The sequence below is a fragment of the Hemiscyllium ocellatum genome, chromosome 21, assembly GCF_020745735.1.
Source record: "Hemiscyllium ocellatum isolate sHemOce1 chromosome 21, sHemOce1.pat.X.cur, whole genome shotgun sequence".
In the NCBI taxonomy this organism is placed as follows: Eukaryota; Metazoa; Chordata; class Chondrichthyes; order Orectolobiformes; family Hemiscylliidae; genus Hemiscyllium; species Hemiscyllium ocellatum.
This window is the reverse complement of record NC_083421.1, coordinates 32,201,808-32,221,590: the sequence shown is the minus strand read 5'-3', so window position 1 is coordinate 32,221,590 and position 19,783 is coordinate 32,201,808.

Genomic DNA, 19,783 nt, shown 5'->3' with positions numbered 1-19,783 from the left:
TAATGAAGTATAGCATTCCATAAACCGAGTTAATTATTTACTATACATGCATACCTAACCTTTTGTGATTCTTGCATTTGAACACCTAGATTCCTCTATACATCAATTCTGCAGTTGGTTTGTTGAAATAATACGTTATTTTAATTCTTCCTGCCAGAATGAACAATTTCATTTTCCCATATTACATGTCATCTGCCAGATTTTTACTCAATCACACTGGTTTATAGTGTCTGTAACCTCAAGTCATCTTCACATTATACTATCCTATCTTTGCATCATGTGCATGTTTAGCTACCATGCAGTCTCTCCCCCATCCAAGTCATGAATATAAATTGTAAAATGATGGGGCCACAGCACAGAACTTTGTAGGACCCCATTCATAGCCAGCGAGCCAGCCTGTGATTCATGCAAAATATGTTACCCATTAGTTTACAATAAGTTGTCACCTTACGCAATCACCTTTCATGTGACACCTCAGCAATTACTTTCCAGTGGTCCAAGTGTACAACAGCTATAGGCTCCCCTTTATTCATAATGCATGTTACTCCTTCAGTAAATTGAATCAATTGGATTTCCTTCTGACAAAACTGTGCTGACCCTTCATGTTAATCTTATTTTTTTCTAGAAGTGGTTATAATCTCTTTAAATGATAAATTTCAAGATCTTTTGCACAACATTTCAAGCTAATGGGTCTAAAAGTCCAGTTTTCTGACTCCCTCCCAGCTTCAGTAGGGGTGTATGTTCTGCTTTCCAGTTAAAATTGTGGAATTCTAGAAAATCAACATTAACATATCTACTCTTGTTTACTATGCTATTAGCCTTCCCTTTTAAGCACTTAGCATGAACTTAATCTGGACCTAGTTACTTGACATTCTATAGTTGTCAGATTGCTCAGAATCACTTCCCTAGTAAAGAATTTCAAGTGTTTCACTCCCTTCCAGATCTTAATTTACATTTTGTACTCATTTGAATCAGAGGGAACACAAGGATGCAAGGACTTGGAGTAGGAGTAGGTAATTCAGCTGATCCAGCTTAATATGATCACAATTGACCTTAGTCTCAATTCCATTTTCCTACCAGCTCCACATAATTTTGTAATCCATTAATAAACTGAAAATCTCTCTATTTTGTCAAAGTTATTTAGTAGTCAAACAACCATACATTTCGGGGGAGTGAATTCCACATTCATGACCCTTTGAGAAACTAATTCCACCTCCTCTATTTGAAATCTGCCACCTCATAGCCAAAGGCTATAACCACTCATTCTGGATTGCCCCACAGGGGAAATGACTTGTCAATTTCCTTTAGCATTTTGATTATCATCTCAATTACATCACTCATGAAGATAGGACTAAACTGCTCAAATCTCAAGACAAGCACCTTCTTCTCTGAAAAGAACCAGGCGAACCTTCGAAGTGCCTCCCATACAATTGCATTCCTTCTCAAGCAAGGGAACCAAAACGACATGGCTCCAGATGAAGTCTCACCAATGGCTTGACCATTTGCAACAACTTTGCTGCTTTTATACTCCATTCTTTTCACAAGAACTGCTAACATTTCATTTGCTTTCTTTATTACCTGCTATACCTGCGTAGTAGTTTTCTGCAATTTATGTACCCAGAGCTCTCTGCTCAAAAGCATTATGCAGTTTCTGATTCCCTCCATTTAGTGAAGTTGCCTTTTTATTCTTCCTACCAAAATGGACAACATTTCACTTACCGACATTAAAAAGCTTATTTGCTAAATTTTGGCCTGTTCACCTATACATATCCATTGGTAAAATGTCTCAACATCTCGTCACCACCCCATTGCCTCAAGAACCAAATCCTGTGGCACCCTACTCAGTGCAGCTTGCCAGACAGAGAAAGAACAATTTATCCCAATGCTGCTTTGTTGGTTATCCAATCCTCTCACCAAGAGAATATTACACCTATCCCCTAGTCATTCATTAGTTACCAGAAAAATAGATGTAAAACATGTGTCCTACATTTGTATTATTTACCTGTGATTTCAAGCAAATAATTTCCTATTAACTAAACTTCAAAGTTGTTTTGGATTTTTTTTAATGTACTTGGACTCTGCTATTCAATCTTTATATTCTGCTCAATGAATTTCATGGACTTTTAATACCAAGAAAGTACTAAGACATTGATTAAAAAGCTGGATATTTTACTTATATTTACGACTGCCAGACCTAATAATATCTAGAAAGTAAAAAAGGTACAGTTACTTGTTATAGTCAGTAAACCATTTCCTGATCCAACTGCATTTCTATAATCCTCTAAAATGCATTCTTAAGCTCTTTTTAAAAGCTATTAATGACAAAATGTTAATTACTTTTGTCAGTAATTTTTTTCAGAAACTAACTATGCTTGTTACAGATTCATTAATTCAGTGTTCTTGCCCTCTACTTGTATAGTTGTAATCCAAGTTAATCATCCTGCTTAGATCTACATTTTAATTAATGAAAAGTACAGATAATGTAAAAGTAGAATCATAATCCCTGCCAATAATCTCATTTCTATGAAAACAAAGCCTCCTAAATCTGGGAATCATTCTATGTATTCTTTTCAGAGCCCTTTACAGTATGTTTGTGTCAAGTGGAAGGCGTTGTATCCAAGACTGACTTTTATGCACCCACTTTCAAAGCCAAACCTAGTCAGGCCAATATTATTCATCTGTGCCAGTTCATTGCCAGTCATGATTTGGGCTGTACAGCCAGAGACCATCTTCCATCCAGATTTTACATACACCCCAGGCTCATTAGATAGCAAAATCCTTTGGGTAACGTCCATCCCACAGGACAGTCTTTCACAGCCCATGAGCTGCTAATGAATTGTAATCACTTATATTAAAATAGGCAAACATGACGTCCAATTTGCAACCAAAAATGGAAAAATGTGTTTTGAGGAGTACTGTGTGCAGTTCTCAACATGTGGATGATAAAACATATCCATTCAATGTGTTATAATCACTGAATCCCCCACTAATTTCACCTTAAGATTACCATAGATGAAAAAAAATCTCAACCGGACTCACCACAAATTGGTTACAAGGGCAGGTCAGAGGCTAGGAATACTATGGTGAGTAACTCACTTCTTGACTCCTCAAAGCCTGTCCATCATCTACAAGGCACAAGTCAGGGGTGTGATGGAATAAGAGAAAACCGTGAGGTCCGCAAATGCTGGAGATCAGAGTTGAGAGTGTGTTGCTGGAAAAGCACAGCAGGTCAGACATCACCCAAGGAGCAGGAAAGTTGACGTTTCGGGCCGGAGCCCTTCATGAGGAAATTATGTGATGGAATACTCCCTACTTGCCTGGATGGGTGCAGCTCCAAAACACTCAAGGAGCTTGACACCATTCAGGACAAAGAAGCCAGCATCTACTCCCTCCCACCACTGATGCCCAGTAGCAGCAGTGTGTACTATTTACATGATGCACAGCAGAAATTCACCCTAGATCCAGAGATAGCACCTTCCAAAGTCACAACCACTTCCTTCTGGAAGGACAAGGGCAGCAGATACATGGGAGCACCAACACCTGCAAATTCCTCTCTAAGACACTTAGAAATATATCCCTGTTGCTGAGTCAAAATTCTGGAATTTTCTCCCTAATGGCATTGTGGGTCAACCCACAGCAGATGGATAGCAGCGGTTCAAGACAGCAGCTCACCACCACCTTCAAGGGCAAATAGGGATTGGCAATAAAAACTGGTCCAGCCAGTGACATCCGCATCGTACAAACGAATAAAGAAAGTTAATGTGGGGAGCCGGAGGGGTGAAAATCGTGGATACTTTTAGTCATTGACTGGTTGAGAATCTGTCCCTCTGTTTAGGAAGGTGTCAACACACTGCCCTCAATTCCCCGCCCCTTCTCACTTCACCTGACGAAGGGGCTACACTTCAAAAGCTTGTCATTTCAAATAAACCTGTTGGACTTTAACCTGGTGTCTTGTGATTTGACCTTTAGGTCAGTACATAAATATGAAATGTCGAAAGATATGGGCCAAGCACAGGCAGATGGGATTAGTTTAAGTTGGGATTATGATTGCCATAGATTGTTTGGACCAAAGGATCTGTTTCTCTGCAGTATCACCCTATGACTCTAGAAACAGCCAAATGTTTAGTTCTTTTTCAGTTGTCAAACTAGGAATTTAGAACTCTCTGCTGGGTTAATTGTTTGTAAATGATAAAAAAACATAAATGATCGCTTTAAATGTAGACAAATAGCTGTTTTAAAAATGGAGTGAAAAGTAGCTGGTCTTTCATTGACATAGAAAGACTACTTTTCACTATTGAAGGAGTGAGATTTACAGAAGTTCACAATTAGTTTATCAAAAGCACTTACAATGGCTCTTAAAAATTTGTAACTCTCACACTTTCCTTTCTACAGTCAACATGTCACAGAGTTCACGTTTCCCTTATGGGTCACATCCATCCCCTTTCTTCTCCTGGTGAAAATTGCATCTATTCAAATGAAGTTGTATTTACAAATATGAGTCTCACTCATCATTAAGATGAAATCCAGAGTCTCTATGACTCAGCAAACATCCAGGTTTAGATTCCCAATGATCAATCTTCCAACCCTTGGATCATAATCTTCCTGTTGCCCTTGATGACTTCAGTAGGCTTCAATTAGATTCCATCTGTATGCTCATGAGGCTCAACTGCATTCTCTCACTGCTGACTAAAACCCTGTTTGATTTTAAGTCTTCAAATTTAAGCCAGAATTTTCTCCAATTCAGTAGGAGTTGGAAAAATGAAAGCTGTTCTGTTCTCAGTGCTAACATTGCTTTCTTCCCCTTGACTCCATCATTAGTCCTGCCCCTTCTTTCAGTTGGAATCCATTAGAGATTGCACAATGTTGTGAAGAAAAATTCAAAATTATTCCGTTTCTTCAGGTTTCTCTTCATCCCCATTGGGGTTTCACTCTGCTGTCATCTTATTCGTTCCAAATCCTAGCTCTGTCTCACCATGAGGGAATAAAAAGAAAATGGAATAAACATTTCTTCACCAGTTTGGAGAGTGTGAATCCATTTTGTCCAACATTAACAGCTTGCTGAAGAGTAGCTGAAAGAAAGGGCAGCTGTAGTATAATTGTGAATGAATTTCAACTGTGATTTTTTAAAAAAATTACTTCTCAATATAGACAGAAGGGAAAAATGGAAACAGCAAGAAAGCCTAATCAGTATTATGTACACCAAAATTATGAATAAACAGGTTACAGTATTGTGTAATGAAGAGTTACTGTTGGATGAATCAGAGATAGAGATGTACCAAACTCAATAGATCTGGTCCAGCCATATAGAGCAGCCTCAAGGATGAAGAACAGAAATCCAATGCTGAGAATCCATGGTAGGTGGAATCCCATGATGGGATAATGATGCAGGCTTGGAATCCAATGAAACAGAATAGTTCATGAGTACAGTAGTATCAGCACTAAAGCAAAAGATGTTTGGAGTATCCCGAGGAGTTGAAAATAGTTGCATCATGGGGCAATTTAAAAATCACTTACCAATCAAATTATTTGGTGACTGTTTTAAACTAACATGACCTGACAACCAAGGAGTGAAGTAAACATTGGATACTACCTGACAAAAGGACCAATAATTTTCAATCAGGTCAAGAATAATTAAAACAGACATATCCAAAACATGAGTCACAGAAATGACTATTATAAATGAACTGTGAGGTTAACATTTGCATATACCATACATTTTCATGCATGAATTATTTGTGTCTTCTTTGCCTCATGAGTTTTCATTTAGTTAATTTCTTTTGAACTTCCAATTATAATTAATCATCCCAACCTATTATTCCAACAGTGTAAATTAGATGCAATTGGAACAAGAAAAGGAAGGAATAGAATTTTAAAAACAAATAAAATTCAGATGTACTGCTTAAAGTTTATTTTCAAAATTAGGGCAGCTGACAAGATGTTTTAGTCCCAGAGTTGAAGGTAAAAAGGGATTTTGATCACAAAGAAAATTTTTGCAACTTTTTAAAAATAGACATGTAGAAATTTTTAGCATTTTTTAAAAAAAGGAGCATTGTACCTGTGCTGTTGTTAACTTACATCCTGTCCACGCTTTTTAAAATCTTCTTATCCAATCTAGTAAGATATGTGTTTGAAAGTAATTTCAAATTCTAAGTGAAAATATTCTTTGCTCAGTCCAGTATTATTGAGTTTATTACAAATTCAGAAATAAGCATAATGTTGGGGAATGTCAGCAGACTTATTAGCATCTGTGGAGAGAGAAACAGTTCATGTTTAGAATTGAAATACTAATTGTTCCTCTCCACAGATGCTGGCAGATCTGTTAAGTTTTTGCAGCACTTTTAGATTGCCAGCACCTTTAAAACCTTTTGCTTTTACTTATTGCAAATCCAGAGAATGGTCTTTAAAAAAAAATTAGGAATTTTGGAACCTCATTTAGGTGAACAATTGACAATTTTGATCCAATAAACAGCTGTACCAAAATATTACAAGTAATAAAAAAATTAAGTTAAAAAAACAGCAAAATCTGGAAAGACGGATATTCAGATAGAAAATACAGCCAATACTTGAGTTTTGTAAAAGTGACGATAAAGCAGCTAGAGATACACAAGCAGAAGTCCAAAATTGCAGACATTTTCATCAGCAATTCCCTATTTTTTTTTTCAGACATATCCCTACCTCTGAGCCAAGAGGCTCTCACCTGCTCCAGAGGGATGTAATGACCCTTCAACAAATAAACTGCCATGCTGAAAATCAGAAACTCAGGTCTGGCAGCATCTGCCGAGAGAAAGCAGAGTCAATATTTTGGGTCCAGTGATCCTTGTTCGGAACGGACAATAGGCAAGTCTTGCCCCCGAGACATTGCCAAAAGAAGTCTTTGACTCGGACTATTTGGAACATACTAACCCAAATAGTTATGCAGGTAATGTATACCGTATGGTCTTGATGCACTGACTACATAAGTAAACCCCTGACCATACACTTTCCCATGTGACTCATATCACTCCTTCCACACTTACCATGTCCCCACATACCTCGCCCTGCAAAAATTCACAAGCTCACTTCACACCAGCTGGCACCATGAAGAGAGTGTGGCCCTTCTTCCTTCCCACCTGAATCCACAATGAAATTCTCTGATGAAAGGTTCACTGTGCTGTTTTGAAGCAGCTGGGATTGGAGGAGATGGCTGGAAATACAAGCAATTGTATTAGGTGCAGATAAGCTAGCCAGCACTGATCAGACTTTGTAGCAATTCCAGCCTGAAGCGACTATGTTAAAGTTGTAATCCTCTCAATCATGTAATGTACAATGAAACTTCATTAGCAGAGAGATGAACGACCAATTGATCTGTTGCTCAGATACTTTATTTACTCGTTAAATATTTTGTGTTAAATATGTTAAATAAATATTGCACTGCATCCATTCCAGTTTCATTGAAATTGGTCAACATAAAATTTAGAGCCACACTCCTATCCAATACCTACTGTGATTACAACATAAATTAGAAAATTAAAGTAGTCTTGTTTAAAATGTTTTCTTGCTCAAGTACTCCTGCTTTTGAGTCAAGCAGTGTACTTATATGTCTCCTAATCTCTGCTAGAAAAAGCAGTGTTAAGAGAAGCCTTGATAAAATGGGAAAATTTAAAAATCAATTGTGTTCCATTTTACCATATTTTGGTTCAAATTCAAGGATCTGAATAACCACACTTGGTAGCTCAGAGTAATTTTCAAACAATTGTTTTGAATTTTGAATTTTAAATATGACTGACTCCTCATTAAGTGGTAATAGCTTGCTGTCTGTCTCGCAGTTTAAAGAAGAGTGCCATTTTGCTTGAGATTACACAATGCTAGCAGCATAAACTCCCATTTATCACCAAATTTGGACTTGGACCTTACAATAGCCCACTTTGTTTTTAATGCCTCTGATATTTATACTGGTCAGGTTGTTGGCAGGCAAAGTAAACACATTGAAGCCATTAGTATTAACCTGACTTGAGAACGGAAATATCAACTTTCTCTATTTAGTTCACTTGATAGAGCCAACCTTGCAGAAGTGGTCTCCAGAATATGAAGCTTCCAAACCATGGAATCCCTACAGTGTGGAAACAGGCTCTGCGGCCCAACAAGTCCATATCAACCCTCCAAAGAGCAACTCCCCAGGCCTATTATCCTATTTTACCCTGACTAATGCACCTTATCTAAACATCCCTGAACACCATGGGCAATTTAGCATGGCCAATCCACCAAACCTGCACATCCCTGGAGACTACATTAATTTAGCATGGCCAATTAACCTAACTGCACACCTTTGTGATTGTGGGAGGAAACTGGAGCACCTGAAGGAAACCCATGCAGACACAGGGAGAATATGCAAACTCCGCACACACAGTTGTCCTAGGCTGGAATCGAACCCTGAGTTCTGGCGCTGTGAGGCAGCAGGACTAACCACTGAGCTGCCCGGTCATCCCCGTTGGAGGGATAGTGTATGAGCCATAGATATGAGAAAGTTTCAGCAAGCTCTCTCTCCATAGGTGCTGTCTGACCCAGTGTGATCTCCAGCATTTGTTGGTTTCAGCTTTACATCTAACTTTGTATTCTGTTTTTTTTGTGTGTAAGTAACTTGACTGTCCTGATAAAGAAAATCTGTAGTGCTTACCAATGTGTTTCTGTGACTAACCACCACAGTAAGCAACTGCAAAAGTTAAATATATGATCTATCAAGCCAGATTTCATTCTGGGATCTGGGCTGTGCAGTATCACCATCAAATGGGGATTATAACACAGAATAGGTGCTTTCCAAATTGGTGATCATCCACTCAATGTAAATTACCTGAGAATAAAATCGGATTAGTGTGTGAAAAATTTCATTAAAGTATTCATATAATTGAAATTAATAGTTCTTAAAACGCAATTAAACATCTTTTTTATTCCATCTGGAATGGACCGTATTTAAATCCAAAACCAAGATTGGGAATACGTATTAAGGGGCAGAAATCAATCCTACTTTCCACATTACATTTCCGTAGTTGCTTTTGTTTTCAGTATATCAGCATGTCCTTTCTTTCAGGCAGGTTCATAAGTCAGCCAGGTGCAGTAAAAACAAATTTTATTTCACCACAACAGTGATTAAGTTGATGTTCTGAACACAATTACCACAATTTACAACACAAAAATCGAGACACATTAAGTTTAGTGGTGTTACAGACTCAAAAAAAGGAGACAGTTTTAATTGCTGGCAAATGGTGAAATTTAACTCAGCAGTTCAGAAATTTTAAAAGTTAGCATGTGTTTTCAGAAAGTGCATATTGTTTAATGCCCAGTAGTTTGACTTTGTGTCAATAAGTGCAAGGTGAATCATAACTCTAGTTAAAAGTCTAAGCACTAAGTTGTTCGGGGAAAAAAACACCAGCAAGACTTGCAAATGACACATGATGGTCCAACAAAACTTGTATGCTTTGAAATGGAGTTGCAGCATGATCAGCATATTAATTTCTAAGTTTGACTTTTATTCCTTAAATCTTTCCTTCTGGGATGAGGGACCATCTGCTTTGTTTCTGGGTCACATTGAGTCTTTTCACTTGATCTGTATGCTAATTTTGTAGATGAGTGTCAGCTTCACACTGTAGCTGAATGTGTAAACAATGACCACCATATAAATTGCTGGAAAAGCTCAAAACGTCTGGCAGCATCTGTGGAGAAAAATCTGAGGAGTTAATATTTCAAGTCGAGTACAAAACAATGCACTTCTTTAAAGAAAAAAATAAGCCAATTTGCAGTTTCTTTATCAACGATATCAGCAACAGTATTTAATGTTATGAAACAAATGCTTATTAATTCAGAATTTCTGCCATTGAATATTGGCACTAATCTTCCCTTATCTCCCATTTAAACACCATTGTATGATTGCAGCTTTGGTATTCTCACTCAGATACTCCAATCAAATGAGTGATTCTATTGCCTCCAACTACTTAAAATAGAACATGAAACTTTTATTCCGCAAACTTCACTCTTGGTGCAAACATTGTTATTTCTAATCTGATATTGTCACTTCTGAAGTGGTCTGAAATGAAATGAGGTCATTAGGGATACCAACACATATGATATATACATTGAGGGGATGATCTTCGAGCATCAATAGCAAAGGAGAAATTATTGTCCCTATGTTGTCTGGATTGTGTTTGGGACTTAAGTATGCACATTGTTACCAGTATATATTCAAAAATTGAAACTTCTATTTTCTTCTTTCAGATAATGCAATATAATGTTGAATATGTCTTTAATCTCATACCACAGCACATAGAAGATTCAAAAATGCTATTATGTACAACAGTGAAGCTTTGATGTTGCATCTGGGACATCTTAGGTGAATACTGTAAACCAAAAAGGTTGAATGTAAATCAAGAGTATCTGTAACATGGGAGAAGAAAATTGATACAATATTAAAGGACAAGAAGAACAAACAGCTGAAATAATATTAAATGAGTTAGCTTCTCATAGTAATTATTCCCATTATTGTCAGAATTAGTGTTAATGAGCCAGCTTCCCAGAGTAATTATTCTCATTATTGTCAGAACTAGGCTGCAATTGGTGCTATTGATGGTCAAATAAAAGAAGACAGTGGCAGAAAGAGTTACAAGTGGTTATATCCAGTTGAATTAATGTTCAGAACCAGTTGACAAAAGTCTGCTACTCAGTGACTTTTGGCTCTCATATTAAATAAGTGGAAATAATACATTTGAAAATACTTGACATTTTGGAAAGATCTTGCTTTTCTAAATCAAGGAAGAGAGCAGAAAACTTAAGGCCATCCAAACACCAAGTAATTAAATATTTTGAAATGATTAACATGTTACTTGCAACGTGCTCAGTTTCATTCACCTCATTGAATGCAATTTGATGTTTAATGTTACTGCATTCATGAAGTTGGAGATGATTATGCTCATTAAAAGTCTTCAAATTAACAAAAGGAGAAAAGCTCCCATTAATGCCACTGCATTATAATGGATAACCAGCTGTATTTACTGTATTTTTTTCTATTGCAGGCTTTCTTTCACTATGGTCTGGATCATGCATATCCTCCCACAGAAGCAAACAAAGGAAATAAAGCCATTTCAGGAACATAAATTACACAAACCTATTCAGAGAACATAGAACATTACAGCACAGTACAAGCCCTTCGGCCCACAATGTTGCATCAACCTGTGGAACCAATCTGAAGCCCAAGTAACTGACACTATTCCATTTTCATCCACATGTTTATCCAATGATCATTGAAATGCCCTTAAATTTGTCTACTACTGTTGAAGGCAGGGCATTCCATGCCCTTACTACTCTGAGTAAAGAAACTACCTCTGACATCTGTCCGATAACTATCACCCTGCAATTTAAAGCTATGTTCCCTTATGTTAGCCATCACTATCTGAGGAAAAAAAGCTCTCACTATCCAACCTGTCAAACCCTCTGATTATCTTGTATGTCTCAATTAGGTCACCTTACAACTTTCTTCTCTCTAAGAAAAACAGCCTCAAGTCCCTTAGCCTTTCCACATAAGACCTTCATTCCATTCCAGGCAACATTCTTGTAAATTTCCTCTGAACCCTTTAAAAAGCTTCCACATCTTTCCTATAGTGTGGTGACCAGAACTGTATGCAATACACCAAGTGCGGCCGCATCAGAGTTTTGTACAGCTGCAACATGACCTCATGACTCCAAACCTCAATCCCTCTACCAATAAAAGCTTACACACCCTATGCCTTCTTAATAATCCTATCAACCTGGGCAGCAACTTTCAGGGATCTATGTACAGGGACACCGAGATCTCTCTGCTCATCTAACTACCAAGAATCTTACCAAGTTAAAAATCACAACACCAGGTAATAGTCCAACAGTTTTAGTTGGAAGCACTAGCTTTTGGACTGCTGCTCCTTCATCAGGTGGTCCCACAACCACCTGATGAAGGAGCGTCGCTCCAAAAGCTAGTGCTTCCAATTAAATCTGTTGGACTATAACCTGGTATTGTGTGATTTTTAACTTTGTACACCCCAGTCCAACACCGGCATCTCCATATCAAGAATCTTACCATTAGCCCAGTACTCTTTATTCTTGTCACTCCTTCCAAAATGAGTCACCTCATACTTTCTTGCTTTAAATTCCATTTGCCACTTCTCAGCCCAGCTCTGCAGCTTATCGATGTCCCTCTGAAACCTGCAACATCTTTCTGCATTATCCAAAACTTCACTGACCTGAGTGTGATCTGCAAATTTACTAACCCATCCTTCTATGTCCTTATCCAGGTCATTTATAAAAATGACAAACAGCAGTGGCCCCAAAACAAATCCTTGCAGTACATCACTACTAACTGAACTCCAGAATGAACATTTCCCATTAACCACTACCCTCTCTTTCAGCTAGCCGATTTCTGCTCCAAACTGCTAAATCACCCTCAACCCCATACCACAGTAATTTGTGCAATAGTCTACCATGGGGAACCTTATCAAATGCCTTACTGAAATCCACGTACACCACCTCATCCACCTGTTTGGTCACCTTCTCAAGGAACTCAATAAGGTTTCTGAGGCACGACCTACCCTTCAGAAAACTGTGTTGACTATCCCTAATTAACTTATTCTTTTCTAGCTGATTATAAATCCTATTTTTATAACCTTTTCCAACAATTTACCCACAACTGAAGTAAGGGTCACCGGTCGAGAATTACCAGGACTGTCTCTACTTTCCTTCAAGGGGACAACATTTGCTATCCTCCAATCTTCTGGCATTATTCCTGTAGACAATGATGACATAAATATCAAAGCCAAAGGCTCTGCAATCTTCTCCCTGACTTCCCAGAGAATCTTATGATAAATCCCATCTGGCCCAAGGGATTCACCTATTTTCACACTTTACAGGATTGATAACACCTCCTCCTTGTGAACCTCAGTCCTGTCTAGTCCAGTAACCTGTATCTCAGTATTCTCCTCAATAACATTGTCTTTTTCTAGTGTGAGTACTGATGAAAAATATTCATTTAGAGCTTCTGTGATCTCCTCGGACTCCATGCACAACCTCCCATTACAGTTCTTGATTTGCTCTAATCGTACTCCCATCATTCTTTTATTTCTATGGAATGCTTTAGCATTTTCCTTGATTCTATCTGCTAACGACTTCCACTCGTGCTGCAGACGATGGGGGTCGATGTCATGGAGGACCTCAAGGAGGTGAAGGGCCAGCAAGCCTCGCTCTTTGCCTCGGAGGCCTCCAAGATAATCTTCCGGTCCAGGGTCCGCTCGGTGGAGCAGGACGAGACATGCTCATGTTTCTTCTTCCAGAAGGTGCACAAAGAGAACTCTGTGCTCAGCAGCCTGAAGGAAGGAGGAGATGGGTCGATAACGTCATCTCAGGCTGACATCATGAGGATCAGTAAATCCTTCTATGCCAGTCTGTATGACGTGAAGCCGACCGACAGCGCGGCCTCCCAGTCATTCCTGTCCTCTATCACGGAGGTCTTAGACGACAGAACATGCGAGAGGCTGGACCAGCCGCTATCTCTGGACGAGCTGACCAAGGCGGCACAGTGGCACAGTGGTTAGCACTGCTGTCTCACAGCGCCTGAGACCTGGTTTCAATTCCCGACTCAGTCAACTGACTGTGTGGAGTTTGCACGTTCTCCCCGTGTCTGCGTGGGTTTCCTTCGGGTGCTCCGGTTTCCTCCCACATTCCAAAGATGTGCGGGTCAGGTGAATTGGCCATACTAAATTGCCCGTAGTATTAGGTAAGGGGTAAATGTAGGGGTATGGGTGGGTTGCGCTTCGGCGGGTCGGTGTGGACTTGTTGGGCCGAAGGGCCTGTTTCCACACTGTAAGTAATCTAATCTAAAAAAAGTAATCTAATCTAAAGGCCCGTGAGTCCTTCAAAAAGAATAAAACTCCCGGAAGCGACGGCTTACCGGTCGAGCTCTATTCCGTTCTGTGGGACTTGATTGGCCAGGACCTGCTGGAGGTGTATGTCAGTACGCTTCGGGCAGGTACCATGAGTGAATCCATGAGGAAAGGCATCATCACCCTCATCTACAAGCGGAAGGGGGAGAGGGAGGAATTCAAAAATTGAAGAGCAGTTTCACTGTTGAATGCGGATTACAAAATTCTGTCAAAGGTAATTGCCAACTGGGTCAGGTCTGCTCTGGGGTCGGTCATTCACCCTGACCAAACCCGTGCTGTGCCAGGCAGGAAGATCGCTGAGAGTCTCGCACTCCTCAGGGATATGATCGCCTACGTACAGGACAGAGGGTTGGACACCTGCCTGATCAGCCTGGATCAGGAGAAAGCCTTTGACAGGATATCACACACATATATGAGAGATGTTCTCTCCAAAATGGGCTTTGGGGAGGGAATCTACAATTGGATCAGACTGCTGTACACCAACATCGTCAGTGCAGTCTCAATCAGTGGGTGGGAATCAGATAGCTTCCCAGTCACATCTGGAGTCAGGCAGGGCTGCCCTCTCTCTCCTGCCTTGTTTGTGTGCTGCATAGAGCCATTTGCCGAGTCCATCAGGGAGGATGCGAGCCTGAGAGGGGTGACTATTCCTGGCAGTGGGGGCCTGCAGGTTAAGGCCTCCCTGTACATGGATGACAGCGCTGTTTTCTGCTCGGATCTGCTGTCCGTGCGCAGACTCATGTGCATATGTGACCAGTTCGAACGGGCCTCGAGAGCCAAGGTAAACTGAGGCAAGAGCGAGGCCATGCTCTTTGGGAACTTGGCCAACCAATCCTTGATCCCCTTCACCGTCAGGAGCGACCACCTAAAGGTGCTGGGTATTTGGTTTGGGGGAGCTGGTGCGTGCTCCAAGTCTTGGGAAGAGCGTATCAGCAAAGTGAGGCAGAAAATGGGCAGAAGGAAGCTACGATCGCTCTCCATTGCGGGAAAAAACCTGGTCATCAGGTGTGAGGCACTGTCATTGCTATTATACGTGGCACAGGTCTGGCGTATTCCCAGAACCTGTGCCGCTGCAGTTGGCTGCTGGGCCATCTTCCAGTTTATATGGAGATCAAAGATGGACCGGGTCTGAAGGGACTTGCTGTACAAAGATCTGGGCAACGGGGGAAAAATACACCCAATGCCACCTCGCCCTGATGGCCACCTTTGTGTGTGGCTGCATCAAGCTGTGCGTGGATCCCCGGTGCGCAAACACCAAGTGTCAATACGCACAGAGTTTCTACCTGTTCCTGGTGTTGTGAAGGATGGGTCTGGCGTCGCTGCCGCGGAACGCTCTGAATAGTTGGACCGTTCCGTATCACCTGTCCTTCATGGAGAAATTTATGAAGAAAAACACCTTTGACCACAAGTCCATCAGGAAGTGGTCAGCATGTAGTGTCCTTGAGACCCTTCAGGAAAAGGAGAGGGCGGATCCTATTGAGCGGTTCCCTGAGCAGACTGTCAAAGCCATTTGGCAGAATGCCTCATCGCCAGAACTTTCCAACAAGCACCAAGACATGGCTTGGCTGGTGGTGAGAAGGGCTCTGCCTGTGAGATCCTTTATGCACGCCCAGACTCTCTGCCGCACCGCACGCTGCCCTCGAAGCGGCTGCAGGGGGGGAAAAAGACTGTCACACACCTCCTTCTGGAATGTGCCTATGCAGAGGAAGTCTGGAGAGGAATGCAATGGTGTTTGTCAAGGTTCGTCCTGAGCAGCGCCGTGACGCGGGACTCCGTGCTCTATGGCCTGTTCCCCGGGATGCACACCGAGACGAACATCAACTGCGCCTGGAGGATCATCAACTCGGTGAAAGACGCTCTCTGGGCCGTCCGAAACCTGTTGATCTTCCAGCTGAAGGAGTTGACCCCGACTGAGTGTTGCAGACTGGCACATTCCAAGGTCCAGGACTACGTGTTGAGGGACACGCTGAAGCTTGGGGCAGCTGCCGCCAAGGCGTGGTGGGGAAAGACCACTGTGTAACGTCTGCCTGCCTAAAGAAGAACAGGGGGCCCACACAGTCATTTGGGCTCTGCTGACACCTCAGCTAATTATATGGGCATATGATTGAAAAATGTACAGACCTGTATATAACAATGATAATTCTGATCACTGTATGACATATGTATGGCATGACCAACTGTACAGACCATCAAATTATTTTATGAATAAAGTATATTTCTGAAATAAAAAAAAATCTCGAAGTTTGCAGATGATACTAAGTTGGTCAGGAGGACATGCTGTGAGAAGGATGCAGAGAAACGTCAGTGCTATTTGGACAGGATAACCAGGCAATTGCATGGCAGATGCAGTATGATATAGATACATGTGAAGTGATCCACTTTTGTAGTAGAAAAAAAAGGCAGCTAGTTTTAATTGTCCAAATGAGGATAGATTGGGAAAGGAGCAAGTGCAGTGAAACCTGGGTGCCCTTGTCCACCAGTCACCGAAAAACATGTGGGTGCAGCAGGCAATAAAGGCAGAAAATGATATGTTTGCTTCATAGCAAGCAGATTTGATTACAGGAACAGAAGTGTTTTATACAGATGTACAAAGCATTGATAAACCCATGGAGTATTGCGCGTATTTGGTTTCTTCATTGAAGGATGGGTGTTCACAATTGAAGTTGTGCAAAAAAGTAGTTTACCAGAATGGTAAATGGTAGGGCTTTAAGTGTAGTGGAATTGAGAGATCTTGGAGTACAGGTTCACAGTTCTCTGAAAGTGGAGTCACAAGTAGGCAGGACAGTGAAAGCAGCTTTTGGCACACAGGCTTTCATTAGTCAGGGCACTGAGTATAGAAGTTGGAAAGTTATATTGCAGTTATACAGGACATTGGTGAGGCCTCACTTGGGGTATTGTGTCCAGTTTTGGTCACTTTCTTATGGGAATGATGTTATTAAACTGGAAAGAGTGCAAAATAAATTTACAAAGATGTTACCTGAACTCAATGGTTTGAGTTGTAGGTAGAGATTGGACAAGTTAGGACTTTTTTCTTTAGAGAGTAGGAGACTGAGGGGGGTAGGGGGAGAGGAACCTTACAGAGCTGTATAAGATCATGGGAGGCATGGATAGGGTGAATGCACTCAGTCTTTTTCCCAGGGTTGGGGAATTGAGGACTAGAGGACTAGTTTATGGATAAAAGGGAACCTGGGGGGGGGGAGCAACTTTTTTTATTTTTTACACAGAGGTTGGTTTGCACATGGAATGAGCTGCCAGTGGAAGTGGTTGAGGTGGGTACATTAACAACATTTGGACTTATACATGTATAGGAAAAGATTAGAAGGATATTGGCCAAGTGCAGGGAGATGGGGTTAGCATTGATGGAAATTTTGGTCAACATGGACCAGTTTGGGCAAAAGGCCCTGTCTCTGTGCTATAGACTGTATGACCAGAATGATTCCCAAGATGGTGGGACTGATGTACGGGGATGGATTGGATCAATTAGGACTGTATTCACTGGAGTTTACAGGGTTGGTGGGGGCAGGGAAATCTCAAACTCATAAGGCTTATGCCCAAAACATCAATTCTCCTGCTCCTCAGATGCTGCCTGACCTGCTATGCTTTTCAGTACCACACCCTCGACACAGGATTAGACAGCTTGATATCTGAGGAGTCACTGTCTAAAAGGATAAAGGAGAAGACCTTCTTGGACAGAGAGGGAGAAATTCTTCATCCAAAGAATGATGAGCTTGTGAAATTCTCTGCCACAGGAAAAGTGTTGGGGGCCAAAACTTTAAATGCTTAAGAAGAAATTAGATATACTTCTTATAATGAAAAAAGGATCAAGAGACAGCAGGAATAGAGTATTAACTTGGATGATTAGCCATTCTGTATTGAATGGTGGAGGAAGCTCAAAGGGGCAAATGGCTTACTCCTGCTCTTATATTCGAATGTTCCTACTTTTCTAAAAAAATTCCAAGGTGTCAATCTCGTCAATTTCAAGCTTTTTCTACTTCTACTTAGCCACAAGGTGAGAGAGATCAAACTTTGTTACACAAGGAGCTGAACAAAATGTGATCTGAGAATTAATGCATACATATAATTGGGTCTTCTGGACAGAAAGGGAAAAGGTGCACCCAGTATTGCAAGAAGGTAACAGGACAGAATTTTATTGCAAATTCCCACAATTCTATTATGTGCCAGGAAAACTCAGGCAAAGGAAATTACATCCCTCCCAGCAGTTATAGATATATTAGATTGACATCCTGAAGTAAACCACATGGACTGGAGAATGCCAGCATACAGTTTAACCATAGACTACAGTGGGGTGTTATCAGTTATCCCAGAGCCAGCAAAAATGTTCTGCTTCCAAATGGAATGGTGGGCTTCAGGAATGAAAAGGCTGATATAGCTCATGAAAAGCATATTCTTCAGGAAGTTAGATGCAAATAGCATTGTTTGGCAAATGACTGCAGGCTACAAGTACATATTTGCTGTTATTGTGTTTAATTTTGGGATTTTGTTTTAATTCCTTCTATTTGAAATATTTCACAGGCTGATTATATTCAATTGCGTTGTGTCCAAAACCTTGGAAGAGAAACAAAGTGACTTATGACATAAAAGGAGGGACATGATCACAATATGTGAGCTCAGATCATTATAGAATGCAAGCCTAACAGTGATTCTGTAGTAGCTTAAACACTTCTGACCGAAAGCTACAGTTTCTATATTGTGGTGAGCTATAATAATTGTTTATTGGAATATTCAATGTCATGCTATCCTTCACCAGCACCTCTTCTTGCGGGAGGAGATCACAATCATTGCTGCATCAGACAAAATACCCTGCTGGACAAATATTCACTTAATACTTTATTTGTAAGATGAAAATATAAAATATAAAGTAAGTAAGGGCAAGAAGAGCACACACAAACGAGGCAGGACAATATCACACTAGAAGGGGGAAATGACATGGAACTGTTTAGAATGGACACATGGTAAGGAGGGAATATGGATACCCTTGATGCCAAGGAACTAAAACACCAGGATTGGAGACAAGACTTCATGTGGGCCATTTGTCATCAATGTCAGTGTTAACAGTTGTAGAATTGAGGACTTCAAATCAAACTCCTGCCCGTATGAGAGAAATACTGATATTTGATCAAATCATGTTGCAAGATGATTTTGGTTTAGGGCTTTATTTTTTCTAGAAGGATCAGTAGCTGGCTTTTCCAGACTGGAGGTTGATCTTCAACTGAGGCACTTGACGGAGTTAGAAAACAATAACTGCTGTCCAGAGGTTGTTGCTGAATATTATGTCTCTGCAGCTAGTAATAATCTGTGAAACCCCATCTCTTAAAAAGCTTTTGATGTCTTTCCCACAAGGTTATTTGACTTCCAACCAAAACAGCAGGATGCTCACAGCCCAGATTAAAATTCAACTAGCAGTAACTGCTGAGTATAACACCTGGAAATCACATGGTGAGAAAGCCTTTTTTTAAAATTACAGAACATCCAGTTACGTAATCTCATTCCTTGTTGTCCTTAAATATAAAGATGCATATTTGCAACATCTCTCCTTATGTCACAACAGAAGTTCAAATAAATTTATCAAGAACTGAATAGAACAAAAATTCACACAGCTTTTCTACATTAGACTTCAAATAAAAATAACCAACCATGTTTTGTCAGTGAATACAAATTGGGGGAAAAAAGTTTTACAAAGGTACAACATAACCGATGTTATGTGGTATGTGCTTGTGGTGCAGATCACAATTGGCAGGTATAATGTGGTGGGCATCACGGAGACTTGGCTGCAAGGGGATCAGGACTGGGAGCTAAATATCCAAGGATAAACCTCCTATCAAGAAGGCAGGTAG